We start from the raw sequence: 17,779 nt of genomic DNA, 5'->3' as shown, positions 1-17,779 counted from the left end.
AAGGTAAGGGCCAGGACTTACCTCTGAGCATGACCAAACCATCACCTGCCTCACTTCCTATGGCTACAAATAACCAAAGCTTACAGGTTTATAAAACTTAACTGTTTGAGTTAAAACACAAACTACTTAAAAGTGTTTTCTGAAAATTTCTGTTAAAATCATCTTGCTTTTGTTTCCTTCTTTCATGTCTTTAGCTTTGTGGGTTGTTTTCTTAAGCATGTTTCCTAGTAATTTCAAAGTTTAGTGTTTTTATTCTGCTGGCTGATGCTTTGAAATAAAAGTAACAATCAAACATTTTCTGTACTCTAATTAAACCAAAGGATAAATTGTTTATTTACCTTCTACCTGTCTCCAGTGGCTGATTTCCTAGTTTTTGCCAATTTTGAGGTTTTACAGCCCAATGCTCTCTTCATATTCTGTCTCTTCACTTCTTACAGTAGTTCTTTAATGTGTACATGTTTTATTGGCTAATAAATATTTATTTCATGGTTTTATCATCCTGGAAGTCTTTCTTTAAATAATCGGTTAGTAGACTGATGCAGTCCTACAATTTTTTTCCAGAATGGGTTTGTGAGAAATATACTATGAACTCTTTTCATCTGATAATCTTTGTTTTACTTAGACAAGAGTGACAATGGGGTAGTTATTGTATTTCTGAATAATCATGTTCTCTTTGAACCTCTATAAACTGACATTTAAATACTGCAGAGAAAATTCTTAAGATAGTCTGAGGTCTATTTTTTCTCACCAAAATTTTAAAAGTATTTTCCTTAATTCATTAACTTAAGCTCAGTCTGAATAAAATCCAAAGTAGTTACACAGGCCTGGGACTATTACAATGCCCAAAAGTGACATGGGCGATTCACGGTAGGCAGAGTGGCCCTCCTCAAATAACCCCTCTAATTCCTGGAACCTACCAATAGTATATACATGGTAAAGAATTAGGGCTGCTAATCAGTTGACCTTAGAATAAGATTACTTGGGAATATCTGGGTGGGCCCCATGTCCTTAAATCACAAGGGTCTTTAAAAGTGGAAGAGGGAGGCAGAAGGTCAGATGGAGACTTGATGACAGAGGTCAGTATAATGCAACGTGTGGACTTGGCCCACAACTGCTGGATCTGAGGTGGAAAAGGGTCTAAGAACCAAGGAGAGCTGAGCTCTAGAGGATGGAAAAGGCAATGGATCCTGTCCTACAGCCTCCAGAAACACAGTCCTGCTAACACCTTAATTTTAACTGAGACCCACTTTGAGACCCCTGACCTACATAACTATAATAAATCTGTGTTGTGCTTTAAATGAAACAAGTGGTAGAGATGGAGACCTGAGTAGGGTAATGACTAACATTTAAACTGAGACCCAGAAGCAACTCAATCAGCCAAGCCACATGCAGGTGAAGGACGTCGTAGGCCTGCTAAAGAAGGTCTGCCTCTTGCACACGTGCTCAAGGGGTCATCTTACCTGATAATTCTCTGCCTTTCTTCTCCCACCCCTCCCCTTACTGAAATCCCACTGTTTGGAGGCAGCAAGGATGTACTCACAATTATTTTTCCCTTCTGCTAGGTATCCTGTGTGCTTCTGGGATGGAAAGCTGTCACTCCCGTTCCCAATCGGGTGCAAAAGGATCAAGTCTGAACATGATTTTATCCCTTAGACGACCTAAAGTGGGTCTCACACCAAAATTTGTTCAAACTGAGCAAAGCTTAAAAAACAAAAAACCCATTTTGAGGGTGGGGCAGATTTGGATTTGTTCCAGGCTTCACGTGGACTGGTACCATTAGAACAGGTATTTACCTTGCTGACCAAGGTGGGAAAATTAAAGACAATTTGCCTATATTGTTAATGGGAGAGGCTAGTACTTGAACCAGGAAGTCTCCCTCTTAAATACTACCCTGGGGCTCCTTAAGTAGGTACTTAATTTCTCAACCAGTTAGCCAGTACCACCTGTGACTTTAGAAGTCTTCCAGAGTCTACAGCATATTTCTGGGGCGCACAAACTAAATGAATTTACGGACATGTGTGAGAAAATCGATTGCCATTACCAATTTCTGTATGTTGTTTCCTAAAACTAACCCGAGAAGGTACCTGGTTTTCCTTCAGCAACTCTACCATGACCCTTCTTACACCACAAATATCCCTGAGATACTGGTTTTACTGATGCTATGTCCCAGGGTGTCAAAAAGACAACTCAGAATTTCATCAAAGCCCAGTAAACCAGCGTAAAGACTTCTTTGTATTCCTGACACCTTCTGCTGGTGGTGAAACTTAAGACTTAGAAAATTAGAACACCATATGGTATTTTGGTAAGCATGGTGACATTTTCTGAATGCTAAATTGTTTGATAAACAAAAAGGGGGGGGGATTTAAAATTGGAGAACAGAGAACAGGGACTAAAAAACCATTACAAGACAGAGCCTTATTTCATTCAGGCAACAAAATCCTGCTGAGAACTAACCTGTCACTAAAAGCCTCTCATCAAGGTTACCTTCCTCGGCACCAGTTTGGCGAGTACTCCTTTAACCTGGTAGCCTGAACATCAGTTGCTCATTTTGTGAGATTGTGAAGTTCAACATTTACTTCCATCACCAAAACACTGCCACACAAAGGGAACATAGAAGGGAAGGTTTTCTATTTTCTTAAAGCTTCAGACACTTTAAGATCTTCATTGTTCCTGGATGATTACTAGATACTGTAATCTTTTGCTTTCGTTTCCCACCTCATACTACTCTAATCCTTTCCAACAGACATTTGATAGATTATCACTAATGTAGTTTACAATGATTACCTTTAAGTCCATTATGGACTAACAAATGTCTTGTTTTTCCTGTGAATTTCTACGGAGCCTCTCATTTAAGCAGTCATATTCACCTGTGGGCACTTCCACTCACTTATGCAAGACATATTAGGTGTTCTATGTGCTGAGTACTGTTCCAGGTGTTGACTATGCATCAATACACTTACAAATCCCTGCCTTCATAGAGCATCCTAGAAGGGAGTGGGTGGGCAACTGATTTTCAAGAGAAGACACTAATTCAAGTTTGGGAAAGGGGCCCAGATCCTGCATTTCTAACAAAATCCCAAGTGAAGCCACTAGTCCCCTATCAGGAAAAGTGACCCAGCGAGTGAAAAATCAATGTAGTTACGAGGGGGCGCCTGGGTGGCTCAGTCAGTTTGAGCAGGACTTCAGCTCAGGTCATGATTCCATGGTTCACAAGCTCAAGCCCCACATCAGGCTGTGCAGACAGCTGAGAGCCTAGAGCCTGCTTCAGATTCTGCCTCCCTCTCTCTCCTCCCCTCCCCTCTCAAAAATAAACATAAAAAAATGTAGTTGAGAACTAGTTTCATCTACTATTTGTGCAGACTGGAAACAGTTATCATGTGGCCATATGAAAGGGTTTTTCCAAGCTAAGGGAAGAGCAAGCGCAAAGTCCATGAAGAAAGTCAGCCATCAGGATGCTCAGAGAGTTGAGTAAGGATGAAGGGAGGCAGAGCACTTTAAGGTCTTTGCACAAAGATGATTAATGAATGAGCTGGGGGCTTACGTTCCACATTTTAAAAGTAGCCTCTACAATGTTATCATTAACAGTAAAGAATAGAATTCATTCAGAAATGTTCAGAAAATGACAGAAACTACATCTTTTCCATGTAAACCTAGAATTTTATAGATCAAAGAACATGAGATGGCACAAATTTGACAATTCTTTGGAGGGCTAGGAAATCATTTGTCAAGAATGATCTGTAGACCAGTGTGAATACAAACTTCAACCCCCAAGGAGATCCAAAAACAACTGCATAGTTGGCTTATCACTGGGGCAGAAAGGGGTTACTATTTACTACATAGAGTTGGAAGGAAAATCCTATGGATTCAGAAGCAAATGTAAGATTGGCACCAGCTAAAAGGCTTATGCCAAGCAAAATAGCCATAAAACCTGTATGAAACACAAAATGTACATTCTCTATTCCTATTCAGTCTCACCTCCATACAAATTCCGAGGTACTGCTTTGATGTGCTGCATTCATATGGCTCATTATGTTCTTACAATATATAGACCAAAACCAACCAGTTTCTCAAAATGCTGGTCTTCCTAGCATCCAGCCCTACTTGCTTTCTAGACTGTTATACACCTGAATTCATGTTTTTATTTTGAAAACCCACCTGTGGTTAAGAACCTGATCTCAACATGTAACCACTCTAGATTCCAGTAGTGTTCACTGAACATGGCCCTTGCATTGAATCTGTTGAGGAATGTAACTGGACTTTTAAGGTACCTAATAGTTCAAGAAGCATACATCCTCAACCTGAATATTAAGTAATTTTCATCTACTCTTGCCAGTCCCAGCTTCCTGTATGTCTATATTCCCATACAAATAACACCTCAACCAAGTAAAGGAAAATGATTCCTTTAATCAGTGTAACTTAAGAACCTTTTAATGTCTTTAGGTCTTTTAGTCGAAGTTCAAGTGAACATTATAGTTTCTGTAACAATTTCATAGAATACATACATCTTATAAACAAGCATGTAAACAGGTATGTACTCATCTTCTTTTACTAAGCGTACATACTCTTAAGTTTAGGCATGCAGTTATTAATATATGCCATAAACACTTGCCCCATTAATGACTAAACCTGTATTTACATTGCCAATTTAGTTACTTTTTCAAGTACTCAAAACTGCACAGGGATGGAATTTCTGCTTTTAGAATTGCTTTACTGGCCACAAGCAAAATATCTTAAAAATCTTAAATTTCATCTTATTATAAAAACACTACAATTTGGACAAACTGCTGAAGATCTTAATTTGGTTTAAGTATAATACAAACCCATTAAAAAACATTCAACCCTGTCATCAAATATTTAGATATTTACTAAAAAGCAGTTTAAGACTACACACTTTGGCTTCCTCTCTTAAATTTCAATGTATCAATAGGTCAAAAACAAAAACAAAACTATTAACATGTGGACAAGATCCCAATAAGTACAAAATAAAGATGCTTCCTACTTAAATTAACAAGTTAACTAGCTGGATTTTAAGTGCCTATGATCTGTGATTGGAAAAAAAAAAATTGTACTTGGGAGCCCTGAGCAGAATTTAATATACTAGGAACCCAAATCTCCAAATCAAGCAAATTCAAATGTGATTTAAGCATTGTCAGATTCAAAATAGTAGAGGATAACCTTTTTTTTTTTTTTATCGACTAATTGACCTGGGTTTTAATCCAGACTCCACTGGTTTTAGATCTTTGCAAATAAATACTGTTGATCTCACTTCCTCATCTGTAAAACTAAGACACAAATGCTGCCATAGATACTACAAATGCTTTAGTAAACAAATAGAGGCAGTACAATCACCTCAGGACCTGTCTCCACTTCCCAACTACCTTAAATTGATAAGCAAAGATGTTTGGATCAATTTATAATAACAAACAACACCAGAGAAACTGCCACAACTAAGAATGACCTTAAAATTTTTATTTTAATATGCTCATTCTGGACAATTTCTTAACAAACAGTCTTAAAATATGGAATTTTATTTGTTTACATTAAACGCACCAAACAACTCAAAGAGCATGACTAAATTGCAAATACAGAAGTAGGCCTCTGAATGCTATGCCTGCTCAAATTACTGGAAAGAGAATTAAGCCTTAACAATTTTCCTACTGTCTTAAAATTCATGGGATACATCCATCTGAGTTATCCTTTAAAACTCTTGAGGAATATTACATCTGGAACTGAACTTATAAAAACAGAAAACTATATTAATTCATACTTTAAAAACAATGTAGGCTAAACAACCTCTAAGGCAAAGGATAATCTGCAAAGACTCAAGTAGACATGATGATCTTACTTTTAGTTGGACACCAAATACTGGCCTTTGTATGTATACTTGTGCTCTCCTTACCTTTACTACTCAGCCCAAAGGCTAGTTTTCTAATGCTAGACAACTACACCATAGTTGTCAACTTCTAACAGAACAATATTTCACTAAATACATAATAAACTTTAACATAATACTGAATTGTTCTCCAGGCAATTGCAGGTTGCATTTTGTCAGGAATCATTCTGTAGGGCTCTTCAAACTACAGGGAAAAACCCAACTCTGGCTTGTTCTGTTTAGACAGGTCTGCCTGTAAAATGAAGATCTCAAAGTTTTTAGTAAAATCACCACTACTTTGCAGTTTTGAAAATTCATAAAGCTGTAAGTGCTTTCCTTTTAAAGACAGGCTAAGAATCATACATGTATAACATGCAAAAAAATAGAAAAACTTATTTTTCCTGAAAATAATCTTAAAGCTATCAAAACTCAAGCAATAGTACCCTAATACTCAATTCTTAACAAGGTTAAAATACAAAAAAGGTTAGAGCTTCCCCCCTCCCCGGTCAATTAGAGAGAAGGCAGGCAATTATGAGCTATAATCAAGGTGTTCAAATTATTTGTATCTCAAAATGGCTAATTATATTTAGATGGCTTTTTGTTAGTGCTACTTGAAAACTATGTTGTATTGTTTAAGAAAATCTTAACAGAATCATGAACATAAACTTTGCCACGCATTTTAAAACCAAAAACAAATAAAATGCAATTCCTAGTGAACTCTAGACAACCTCAGCCCTACTGCCAACCTCACAAGAAAACACCCACCAAACAAGTTAATAAATGTGTGTGTTAAGTCTAGTTACAGTCCAATTGAGTTCTGAACACAAATACTACAAAGGTTCAGCATCTAGGGAGTAAAGTTAAGATTTTATTTAAAATCTGACTTCCATTTTAGCATGTAAAGAAATCCTCTAAATGTCTTATCACTATTCTATGTTAAATAGTAATGCTAAAAGCTTTAAAATGAAATTATATGGTTTGGTGGAGTAAACATCACTTTTTTCACTAATCACCATGGCACATCTTTCTGGAGACTACTATAACCCATGCTAACCTTATGGGGCTTTAAAAACATTTAAAGCAGTATTTGTCATTAAATGATCAAAACAAAACCACTTTAAGGTTTTCAATTCAAAAGGTTTAAGAACTCAAAGGACAATTAGATCCTCATTTTATTAATCGTTGCACAATTCTTTGTATTTTCTCTCTGAAAAGTTACCTTTTAATAATCACTCCAGAACTATGAAACTCTTACCTTTCTATTCAGGGATCCATGATTAAACTCTAAGTTTCTTTAAAAAGGGATACATTAGCAGTTAAGCTTTCCATGTTCAGATTTTACATAATCGATTTTATAACACGGTGTAATAAATAAGTTATGGCAAATTTACTCCATATTACAGCTTTCCTTCAAAATTTAGCTTGGATCCAATTTTAACAACGGATCCTTTAAAATCTGATTATTCTCAAGTTAACCCACATTCTTCTACAAGGTGAAAACACAGGCTAGACACAAACACATGAAAGAAAAGGCAGAAATGTTGAATAAAATACTGTTACTGCCACTTCTTAGGTTCCACTCCAATGACTTGAAGTCACATATGCCTAGACCAACTATCAATGCTGCAAAAGTCCGGTTTATGAAGGGAGAAGTACTAATAGTATTACAGCATTAGAGAAAACCTAACTTCAGACTCCCAGCCTACACTCTTGGCATGAGACATGTCCACACACACATACTTGGCACTCTGCTTAGCATCAGTGTGTCTTCTTTTTAACTCCTGTTTTTTAAGTTCCAGAAAGTTAACAACAGTCTAAGGACCACTAACTGTTTATACAGCACAGATAATTACTAAGAAAACTAGTATGTAACCAGTTAACAGTTATACATTAAGAACACCAGTACCAGTAAAAACAGTATTTGATTACTAGAAACAAGACAACCTCCCCTCCCCAAATGTCAATTAACATGCTTAAAAAGCAACCAAACCCCACAACTTTCTTAATACATTGCTTTAAACAGAGTATTTTCACCAAATTTAAATAAACAATGCACAAGCAATGCAATTATTAACTTTTGGATGAAGACAGTGCAAATACCAACTCTAAAAAAGCAAAAAGGCATCTCCCAACTTCACAAATTATCATACGTTTATTAAAATAAATTTCCTTCACAGACACGATTAAAATCAAATACTTAATAAATCTATTCCAATATAGTAAAAACTTATAATCCTGACATGCAACCTCAGAATGTTTTAGCACAAAATTATGACAAAACTTCAGTTTAAGAAACAGAAAGTTGTATAGATGAATTTCAAAATTAAAATTACAAAAGTTTTAAAAATACTTTACATTTCTGGAACGTTTAAAGTGGAAGTCGCATCTTCAGTAATATTTAATTTTCAAAATCTTCTGGTCACAATCCCCACCAAACTCAACAGGCCGGGACAAGTGCAATACCATACAGAAACACAGCATTGCAACCGATCCCAACCTGTGTAGAAAGGGGTTTGATTTTCCCTTACTTTTCTACAGACTTTTCACTACCACAGTCAGTTTTGCATGGATTTGCACAGCAGAATATCACACAGCTGGATGCAAACCTGCAAAACTAACCATAGAAGAGTGTTCAGTAACTGGACAGTTTGACTGGGCGACAGGCCGAGGCTGGAGTTCTACAGCTAGCAGTACTTTAAGTGCTCATAATGCAGTAGATAACTAAACACTACCTGCACTATAAGCACTTTAGTGCTACAGAAGCTGTCACATCAGATACACCAGGCAGATTCTACATCGACACAATAAAAGTACACAAAATTAGTAAAAATCACTTGAAGGAAATAGCAGGCCACCATCAGTTTTGCATAGATTTGCACAACTACATTCTTCTTGTAGTGCAACTATGCAAAACTAACAGAGGACTGCAAACAAAAAGTATTAAAACACCTATATACTTGCTTGGCTTGGATTACTGGATGAAAACATAACTTCTTATGCCAGAAGGAGCACTTAGGGCAGTAGATGCTAATCTACTTCACTATCTGCACTAGATGCACCTTAGAACAAAAAGCACTCAACACCAGCAGGCCCTGCACTTTAAAGCCCACCTTGGCTTCCCGAGGCAGCTGTCACCATAATGCTACAAGTGCCTTCACTGCAGTAGATGCACATATCACTACCTGCACTGTAAGCACTTTGACATTATTCTGACTGGTCACAATCTTCAGTCTCACAAGGTGATGTTCTTTATTCCTGCTAAATTTGAAATAAATAATTAGAAGAACACCTCAAACTTTTAAGGGCTAGAAAACATTCAAAATTCAGCATAATTCCTAATGGGGAAGAGAAAATGAGTTTATCTCAAACCTGCGAATTTCATTCACAAGCACATTTACACCTTAAAAGTAGAAAAAAAATCTTTTTCACAAGACAATCTTAACCATCTAATACTGTCAAAGAAATTGGTGGCTCTTCCTTTACCTGGAGGTTCCCAAAGACATACTCAAAAAAAAAAAAAAAAATCAAGATTAGACTGCATATGAATGAGAATTAAACAGGGCAATTTGATTCATACATGTACCTTTTTAGAGGAAATCTTCATATCCACGTGGCAAAACATTTTTTTCTTCTGGCTTCCAATTAGCAAATACTTGGCAAATCAATTAACAAAATTACCTTTCAGACTACATTTCAAGTGTTATTAGCTTGTTATAGAACTTAAATATCCTGTTTAAATTGTTTTGAACCTTGAAAACTTACTCCAAATTAGATCTACTTTATCACCCAACTTAAAGCAGTTCTAAAATTACATTTTATAAACTGCATACCAGTTTCCAAAGATTTTTATGGTATTTGCATTGTACTTTAACTAACTTAAAAATTAGCTGGCCACAGAGTTAATTTTTTAGAAAAGGTAAGTGAACAAAATACAAGATACCTATTTCACTATTTGAAAACCCAATCCCATTTTACTCAAATGATTAAAATAAAAAAAATTGTTTTAAAGAAAAAGTTAACCAAAAAGAATTAGAATACACTTACCCACTAGGGAAAACTTTCTTCTTGCAAGTATCCTTAGAAAAGCTTTTGGTGCAGTTAGGTCCACGTGTATGACTGCGTTGGGGGGTGGGGAGACAGGAATAAAAGACAAACATATTTGCTGAAAATTATTATCACCCTCCAAACCCATACTTAAATTTAAATTTGCTTATTTCTAACGCTCTTGTATCAATTAGTTACATTCATTTGCCAAAACGAGGATAACGTAGCCAAGCAACACTGGCAATGTTTAAAAGACCAACAATGTATATAAGTGTAAACGTGTAAGAGAATAAAGTTGAAAAACCCACAGGTATTAAATTCATGTCTTATTTAAAAAGATCCTGAAATACTCCAGTATGATCCACAGCAATCCTTTACTGTACAGTTCTAATGAGAGGGAAAAGCAGCAGCAGCAAAGGGACTATTCTTTACCACCCCTCCCCCATCCAAGACCTCGTGGCTGCAAGCCGGGATAAAGAGTTGTTTCCTCAAGTGATGTGGTCGGATGGCATGTTGGTAATTTTTTCTTTTGGCGATACTGCAGGAACGAGTCTGCCTTCTCCAATTCCCGTCCCCTTTGCTCCGGCTCAGGAGTAGAAAAGGGAGCAGGAACGCTCGAGACTGCAAAGTGCCCGCCTCGCTCATGGAGCCCGGGCCGGCAGCACATGTCGCACAAGGGGGTGCATGGCCCTGCGGTTTCGCGAGCGGCCGCCAGGGGGCGGTGGGTCAGAGTCGGGCCCTGCCGGACGCGGCAACCCCCCCCACCCCGTTTCCCGGCGGCAGCCGCGCGGCGACCGGCGGCGCCGAGGCCCGAGCGCGGCGGGGACGCGGGCGCGCCGCCCCTCCTTTGTGTCCGCCGCCCCCCCCCCGCCCGGCCCAGAGGGGCGGGGGCTCCGCGACTGCGGTGCCCGTCGCACGCGGCCCGAGGCCTAAGCCGGGAACAATCGGCGGCGGCGCGCAGTCGCCGCCATGTCCCCCGCCCTCACCCCCGCGCAGCCCGCCCCGCAGGAATATGGCGGCGCGGCCGCCGCTCCCGCCGAGCCGGGCCGGCCCTCCCGCGCGGCGCTCCCCGCCAGCCGGCGGGCAAAGGCGGCTCCACGCCGTCACCGAGGCCGGCCAGGGCCTGCTCCGCGGGCCACGGCCCGGGAAGTTGCGAGCCCCACCCGGGACTGCCCACGCGGGTTAACAAAGCCCACGCGGAGTGGGGGTGGCGTCCAGGCCGCGCCGCCCCGAGCTCCCGCGCCCTCCGCCCACCCTCGCGCGTACAAAGTTTGGGGGCCCGCGGGCTCCCGCCCACGCCACGCCGCCCGCCAGCGCGCAGGTACCTCGTGGGCGCGCCCCCTCCCGGCCCGCGGCCTGCCCCATGTGCCGCTGCCGCCGCCGCTTTGTTCTGGAGGCGCTTTAACTCTCGCCCCCAGGAGAAACTTTCCCTTCCCGGGGACCCCGCGCCCCGCGTGCACCCCGAGCCCTGGAAGGGGCGCGGGCCTCGCGCGTACCCTCCCTGAGGGGCCATTGTGTGCGCCGCGCGCCCACCCGCCCGCCGGGGCCGGCCCAGGCAGGGTCCGCGCGGGTCCCGGGCGCGGCCGCCTCGCGCACGCCGCCCCCTCCCACCCTCCCTTCCCCGGCCCTGCCCTGCCCCTCCGCCAGCCCGCAAGCAAGCGAGGGGGCAGCGAGTCGCCGCTGCCACACGCAGGGGCGGCCAACGGCCCGAGACCCGCCCCGGCCCCCGGCCACGCCGCCGCCGCCACGCTGCCCCGGGCCATTCCGCCCCACCCGCCCGCCCGCCCTCCCTCCGGACTGGGGCCGCACACAACAGGTTTCACTCACTCGGCGGAGGGGCGGGCAGACTCACCAGGAGGAGTAGCCGCCACCATCTTCGCCTCGCCCGCCGCGGGCTCTCGCTCCCGCCTCCCCACCCGCCTCCGCTTTACTACGACCGGAGGCCCCAGGCCGGGGGTGCGGCCGGCCGACCGGCCGGCCCCGCCAAGGAGCTTCGCGAGGGGCGCGAGCCGCGACTACGCGGCGGGGGTCGTCCCCACCCCCTCGGCCTCGCCCGAGGGCGCGAAGTGGCGCGAAGGCGCAGGTCGGGCGGCGACGGCAGCACCTCGAAGGGCCATGTGGGTGAATGAAGGGCGGCGGCTCCCGCCTCAACGTAAATACGGACAAGCCCCACTCCCTCATTAGCATAAAAAACAAAGTACTTCCGACCTCCCCGCCCGCCCGCCAATCACCGCAGGCCCCGCCCACGGCGGCTCGGCTCGGCGGCCGGGAGAGCGGGAGCTGGGAGCCGCTCTCGGCGCAGCGCTGCCTTTCCCCGGCCGCGCTTCCCCGCCGCCCGCCCACCGCCGCCCGCCTCGCGGAGCGCCTCGCCCGGACACCTCGCGCCACGCCTCCGGCACGCCCTCCGTTAACAAGCTCTGCGCGCGTGCAGACCCCCGCTAGCCGCACACCCTCCTGGAAGCGCACGCTTCCTGCGGCTTCCTGAGAGCTCTGCTCTCCCTGGGACTCGACGTGTACGCGATGTGATTACTGTTTATTACTTTCCTTGCCCACGATGGGTCTCGGTGGTAATTAGGGGCCTGCTTCATGCCAACATGAACCAAAGATAAATAAAACCCAGTGACTTACTCTCACATTGAAACCGGATTACTGCGTGCACAGATCGTTTTAGAACAGAGATAAATGCATTACACCCGGGACTCATGAATGCACACATCGTTGAAGTGTTTCCTTAACCCGGCCGTGTGTAAACCAAAACGCATGCCCGAGCAGAGGTTTCGCAGCTGCAGTACCTGATCCTCCTCTCCTACCCCGCTGCACTTAGTAAGAACACTTGGTTCCCCTGTGCAAATAGTAGAGCTCGGAAAGAACCTCATCAACAACCATAAAGCTGAGAAAAGGAGCCCACTCAGGAGCACGTCCTTCTACACATTGTGGTTTAGGAAATTCCAGAATTCTCGGAAACAATTGTCAAAAGAAGTGAGGTTTCATAACATTTACTACAAATACAGTAATTTTAAATTGGTTTTAAATAATCCAGTAAGTATTTGGTGGAAAGCACATAACCACGATTTCGTGATTTTACAAGCCAACTGGAAACACCATATTACCAGAAGATGTCTATAATGTCCAAATGCTAAAATATTCGACATTCAAATTTGATGATATTGCTAATATTTACTATCTTTATGACTCATTTTGTCATGCTTTGCTTAAATTGTCAGACTAGAGATGATATAAAAAGTAAAGGATTAACTCTTCTTTTTGCTAGTCTTTTATACGAAGGACATTTTTTCTATATATTTTTGCTTTACAAATCCAAATAAATGGCCAAATCTGAAATTTTACAATATTTAGTCTATCTATAATGGTCATTTATGAGACTTTCAAAGGGGGAAAACTTATTGCTAATTTTATTTAAAGTCTGTATTTACATTACTTTTGGCCAGGATTGACAGATATATCAATTTCTTTTTCTTTAAAACTTCTTCTGCTTTAAGTTAGAATGGCTGGGAGGAGGAGTGCTGTGAGTGTTCATAACACTCTCTGAATCATGGGAAATCCCACCTGTACACAGGTTTCTTAGCAGGAGAGAGTTATTTATCTCAATTTTTTTTCCAATTAAAGTCAACACTGCAATACTCCTGTGTTTAAAAAGCTCTTTTTTAGACATCTAACAATATTTCTGTGGAAATCTAACATACAAGTAACTATTTTCTGTGATTACAGTTTGCGAGATTTAATTCTTGATGTATATACATTTTTACGGTAATCAGAATTTTGGAAGATGTAAATTCATTTAAACCAACTTACTTGGAAATCCCAGAAAGTTTCACAATTAGTAGATTGCATTTTATTTTTAAGGGGTTCACTTACACTTCCTTTCAAAATTAAGAAACAAATTATGAGTATAATTAGAATAATTGAAAACTTTTCAATCCCAATGAACTTAAAGATTACCAACTTTGTATTGTTTTAAGTCATTACTAACTAAAAACTCATCCTTCTCAATTTTAGGGGCCACACCTAGGGCCACAGCTAGGTATACGTTATCACTAAAGTAAAGATTTTGTGGTTATGATTTTGAAGATCAGAAAAAATTTCTGAACTGCTAACAAATGCCTTCTGCAACCAAGAAATGTAAAAACAAAGCTATCTGAAATGCCAAAGTAGACACATAGTCTTCTCAAGTTAACTAAAACAGACGATACTGTTTTACACAATCCAGAACTTTTTAGATGATTTGAAAAGCTCAATTCAACATGAGAACATTTGCATTAACTTTGTACATTATATATAACAAGTAGTAGAGAAATATTTGTATTTTTTACTTTTCATCCAGATGTTTCAGTCTTATAGGTGTTATGAGTTGAAAACATGTGAAAAGTTCTGATCTTGTAACATTCAGAATTTTATTCCCTATTTTTTGCTATTTGGCTACATCAGTATCAATTGACTTAATTGTATTGAATTTTTGAAAGAGAAATTCAGTTTAAATATTGTTTTGTAGCATGATTACAGGATTTTAAGAAACTAATGAAGCAATAATCCCATTCACATTAGAGATGTGAAAACTCAAGAATGGTGCAGGAATGCAAGACAAATACAATTATCTGTTATTTTAAACCTGTATCTCTGTATAATTTGAATAGTAATTTGGGGATTGCCTGTAACTTGGCTCTTGCAATTAAGTATATTTCATATTTTGGCAATTTGGCATTTTTAATATAGATTCCTATAGTAATTTATATTTTCTTATAGTATTCGAATTTTAAGGGAAAAGGAGATATGTTTAAACATCACTTTGACTTTGGAAAATTAACAGGTTTTATAAATCAAGAACATTTTGAACTCTTTTATAAGGTAGCAAAAAGGGATCAGTGATACAAATTTATTGATGACGTTTTGGATTTTTACAATATGTATTTGTAAATGTTTGAAAATGCATAGTCTAGTCTTAACCACATTAATCATGTTTTATATTTAGGATTTTAAAGATATTCAATCTAAGTTAACAATCATCTATTAAGTATCTGCTATTCTCTGGGTACTGGTCAACATTTTAATAAGGAATAAGACAGAGCCTATGCTTATGAAAAGTTTAAGAATTATAGTATATTACAGATTATCATTAATATTTCACAAATAAACCAAAAGATTTAGGTCTTCAGGCTTTTATTTGTTCCTTCCAAAGTCTAATAAAGTAATCCCACTGATGTCAGGTTATCTTATTTCCTTAGTTGAGAATTTAGAATATCTGTACTCCATATATGTTATTTGATAATCACACATAACATGAATATATGGATTATTTGCTACAAATGGCATTCCAAGGTGCTGTTGATGACAATAGATTTATAGTGAACACAAAGATCATGATCATTTAACCTGATAGTTCCATTTATGGTTTTGAAATTAAGAAAATACAAATTATAGAGGGAAAGATCAATGTGTGTGATTTTGAATAAAGAAGCAATTTGAAGAAAGTCCTTTTTTTTTTTTTTTTTTTTGGTATCCTTGAAAGTGTCACTGTGGTACTCTGTAGAATCAGATGGGAGTAACTGATTATTATTTAATTAAGAAAACTAGGGGCGTCTTCGTGGCTCAGTCGGTTAAGCATCTGACTTTGGCTCAGGTCATGATCTTACGGTTTGTGAGTTCGAGCCCTGCATCGGGCTCTGTGCTTGACAGCTCAGAGCCTGGAGACTGCTTCGGATTCTGTGTCTTGCTCTCTCTCTGCCCCTCCCCTGCTCATGCTCTGTCTCTCTCTGTCTCAAAAAGTAAATAAAACATTACAAAAATTAAAAAAAAAGAAAACTAGATATACTAGGTACTATTTGTCACAATAAAGAGACAGTCTCTACTCTTAAAGAGATTTGGTGTGCACTTATGGTTATCAATATATGTAAACTGTATGGCTTTAAGAAACAGATAATATATATTTAAAAAAAATTTTTTAACATTTTTCATTTATGAGAGATGGAGAGCACAAGCAGGGTGGGGGCAGAGAGAGAGGGAGACACAGAATTGAAGCAGGCTCCAGGCTCCGATCTGTCAGCACAGAGCCCGACGCAGGGCTCCAACTCACAAGCTGTGAGATCGTGACCTGAGCCGAAGTCGGACGCTTAACCGAATGAGCCACCCAGGCACCCCTACAGATAATATATTTTTAATTAAACAGTTAAAGGTGATGTATCATAATTATAGTAAAGTATTTTACTCATTTTTCACTTAATTTATGCAACATTAAAATTAGAAGTACCTTATGTTTAATTTCTTGTTTTTAACTTAATTCAGTAGTTCTTTACCTGGCTGTACTTTACAATTACCCATAGAGTCTTTAAAACATGCAAATGCCTGGCCCTTACTTGAAAATATTGTAATTTAATTGGTCAGAAGTGGGACTGGAACATCATTTTTTAATAAATTTCCAGGTCATGCCTACGCTAAGTCAGAACTGACAAGCTCTGGTACTTAGTGTTTGCATTAGATAAAAGTGTTTGATTAATCAGTACCTTTAGCTGGTTAATCTTGATAGGTGCTTGTGCAGGTATCCATCCATATTACATATTTGCATTATTAATACACACAGAGAAACTATGCAAAACTGACCCAGGGTATTTTAAATCCTTCACCCAAGAGTCATGGTCATAAAAGTTAAAAAAACAATAATAAGCAAAAACTTCAGAAATAATGCTGAAAAAACCTATGAACTTTAACTGTAGCAACCTTGGTTTATAAGGCACATTGGAAGCTAGCATCCTGTTATATTTTTGCTATTTGGGGTTGCAATATAATTTAAGAAATCTATTTAACAATGGAAAATCATTCCAAATATGGATTGTGTTTGAAAAATTGTCTGTAGTGGACACATTCAGATGTAAGTTGAATTTTTTTCTCAATCATTTAGCAGTGAGAAAAGGATATATACAAAGATCATCTGGGTCATCTATAAGATCTTTTTTTAAAATTTAATTTATTTTTTAATTTACATCCATGTTAGTTAGCATATAGTGCAACAATGATTTCAGGAGTAGATTCCTTATTGCCCCTTTCCCATTTAGCCCATCCTCCCTCCCACAACCCCTCAGTCATCTATAATATCTTAAAAATAATAAAAGACAGACAACAAACAGATCTCTGGTAGGAGTAATTACTGAATGCTAATGCTTTCAATGAATTTTTATTTAATTTCCTAAAAGCTTCTTAGGTTTTCTTTATATTTCTTGCTTTCAAACATAGGCTTTAACTTCAATTTATATCAGAGGAAACAAGTTGATTCAGCCAATCATCTAAGTCTGTTCGGGTAGCTCATAGCTCCATAATCAACTTAAGATATTGATTATACAATTACCTCTTTAAGATTGGTTAAAATAACACAGATTTCACAATTGTCATGTTATTTTACATAACTACACTTGAGTACTTAACATTCAGGCCTAATACTTTCTATGTATATAAAGGTTACGAAGAATTATTTTAATGTTATGGAAACTGTAATTGGTTATGTGAATTATAATCATATATACATAATTTGCCTTTCTGAAGTTACTTTACTGTGAATAGATGAGAATCTGTTTAGAGTGAAGGTTTGTATTTCTGTATTGCTGTATTTCTGTAAGTGTCTAACAAATAGAGAAATTGATACCGTTACAAAAACACAGAAGTATTATTTAAGTAAGACTTCCACTAACGGGGATACATTTTTGGAAAATCTTGCAAACCAATGCACTTTTGTTCTCCTAAATGACGGTTAATTAAGCTATTTCCATATGCACTCCGTAAATTTCAATGTGTTAGTTTATTTTTCATATAACAATGTTCAAAACAAGGGGGTATATTACAAAGTTTGACCAGGTAAAA

At 39.7% G+C, this 17,779-nt stretch overlaps 1 long non-coding RNA gene across 1 annotated transcript in view; it reads right to left on the bottom strand.

Annotated features, from left to right (window-relative positions):
* The window catches only part of LOC116737930, a 36,804-nt gene extending 24,780 nt beyond the window's left edge, over positions 1–12,024 (bottom strand). The window contains exons 1-2 of the long non-coding RNA XR_004343273.1: positions 11,769–12,024; positions 9,917–9,988 (exon numbers count right to left, since the gene is read on the bottom strand). This is a non-coding gene — a long non-coding RNA (uncharacterized LOC116737930). The remainder of the gene's footprint in view (positions 1–9,916; positions 9,989–11,768) is intronic.
* Between the last annotated feature and the right edge of the window lie 5,755 nt (positions 12,025–17,779).

Source organism: Lynx canadensis, chromosome A1 (assembly GCF_007474595.2).
Source record: "Lynx canadensis isolate LIC74 chromosome A1, mLynCan4.pri.v2, whole genome shotgun sequence".
NCBI lineage: Eukaryota > Metazoa > Chordata > Mammalia > Carnivora > Felidae > Lynx > Lynx canadensis.
The sequence above is the reverse complement of the archived record's forward strand: the minus strand, read 5'-3'. Positions and strand labels throughout refer to the sequence as shown.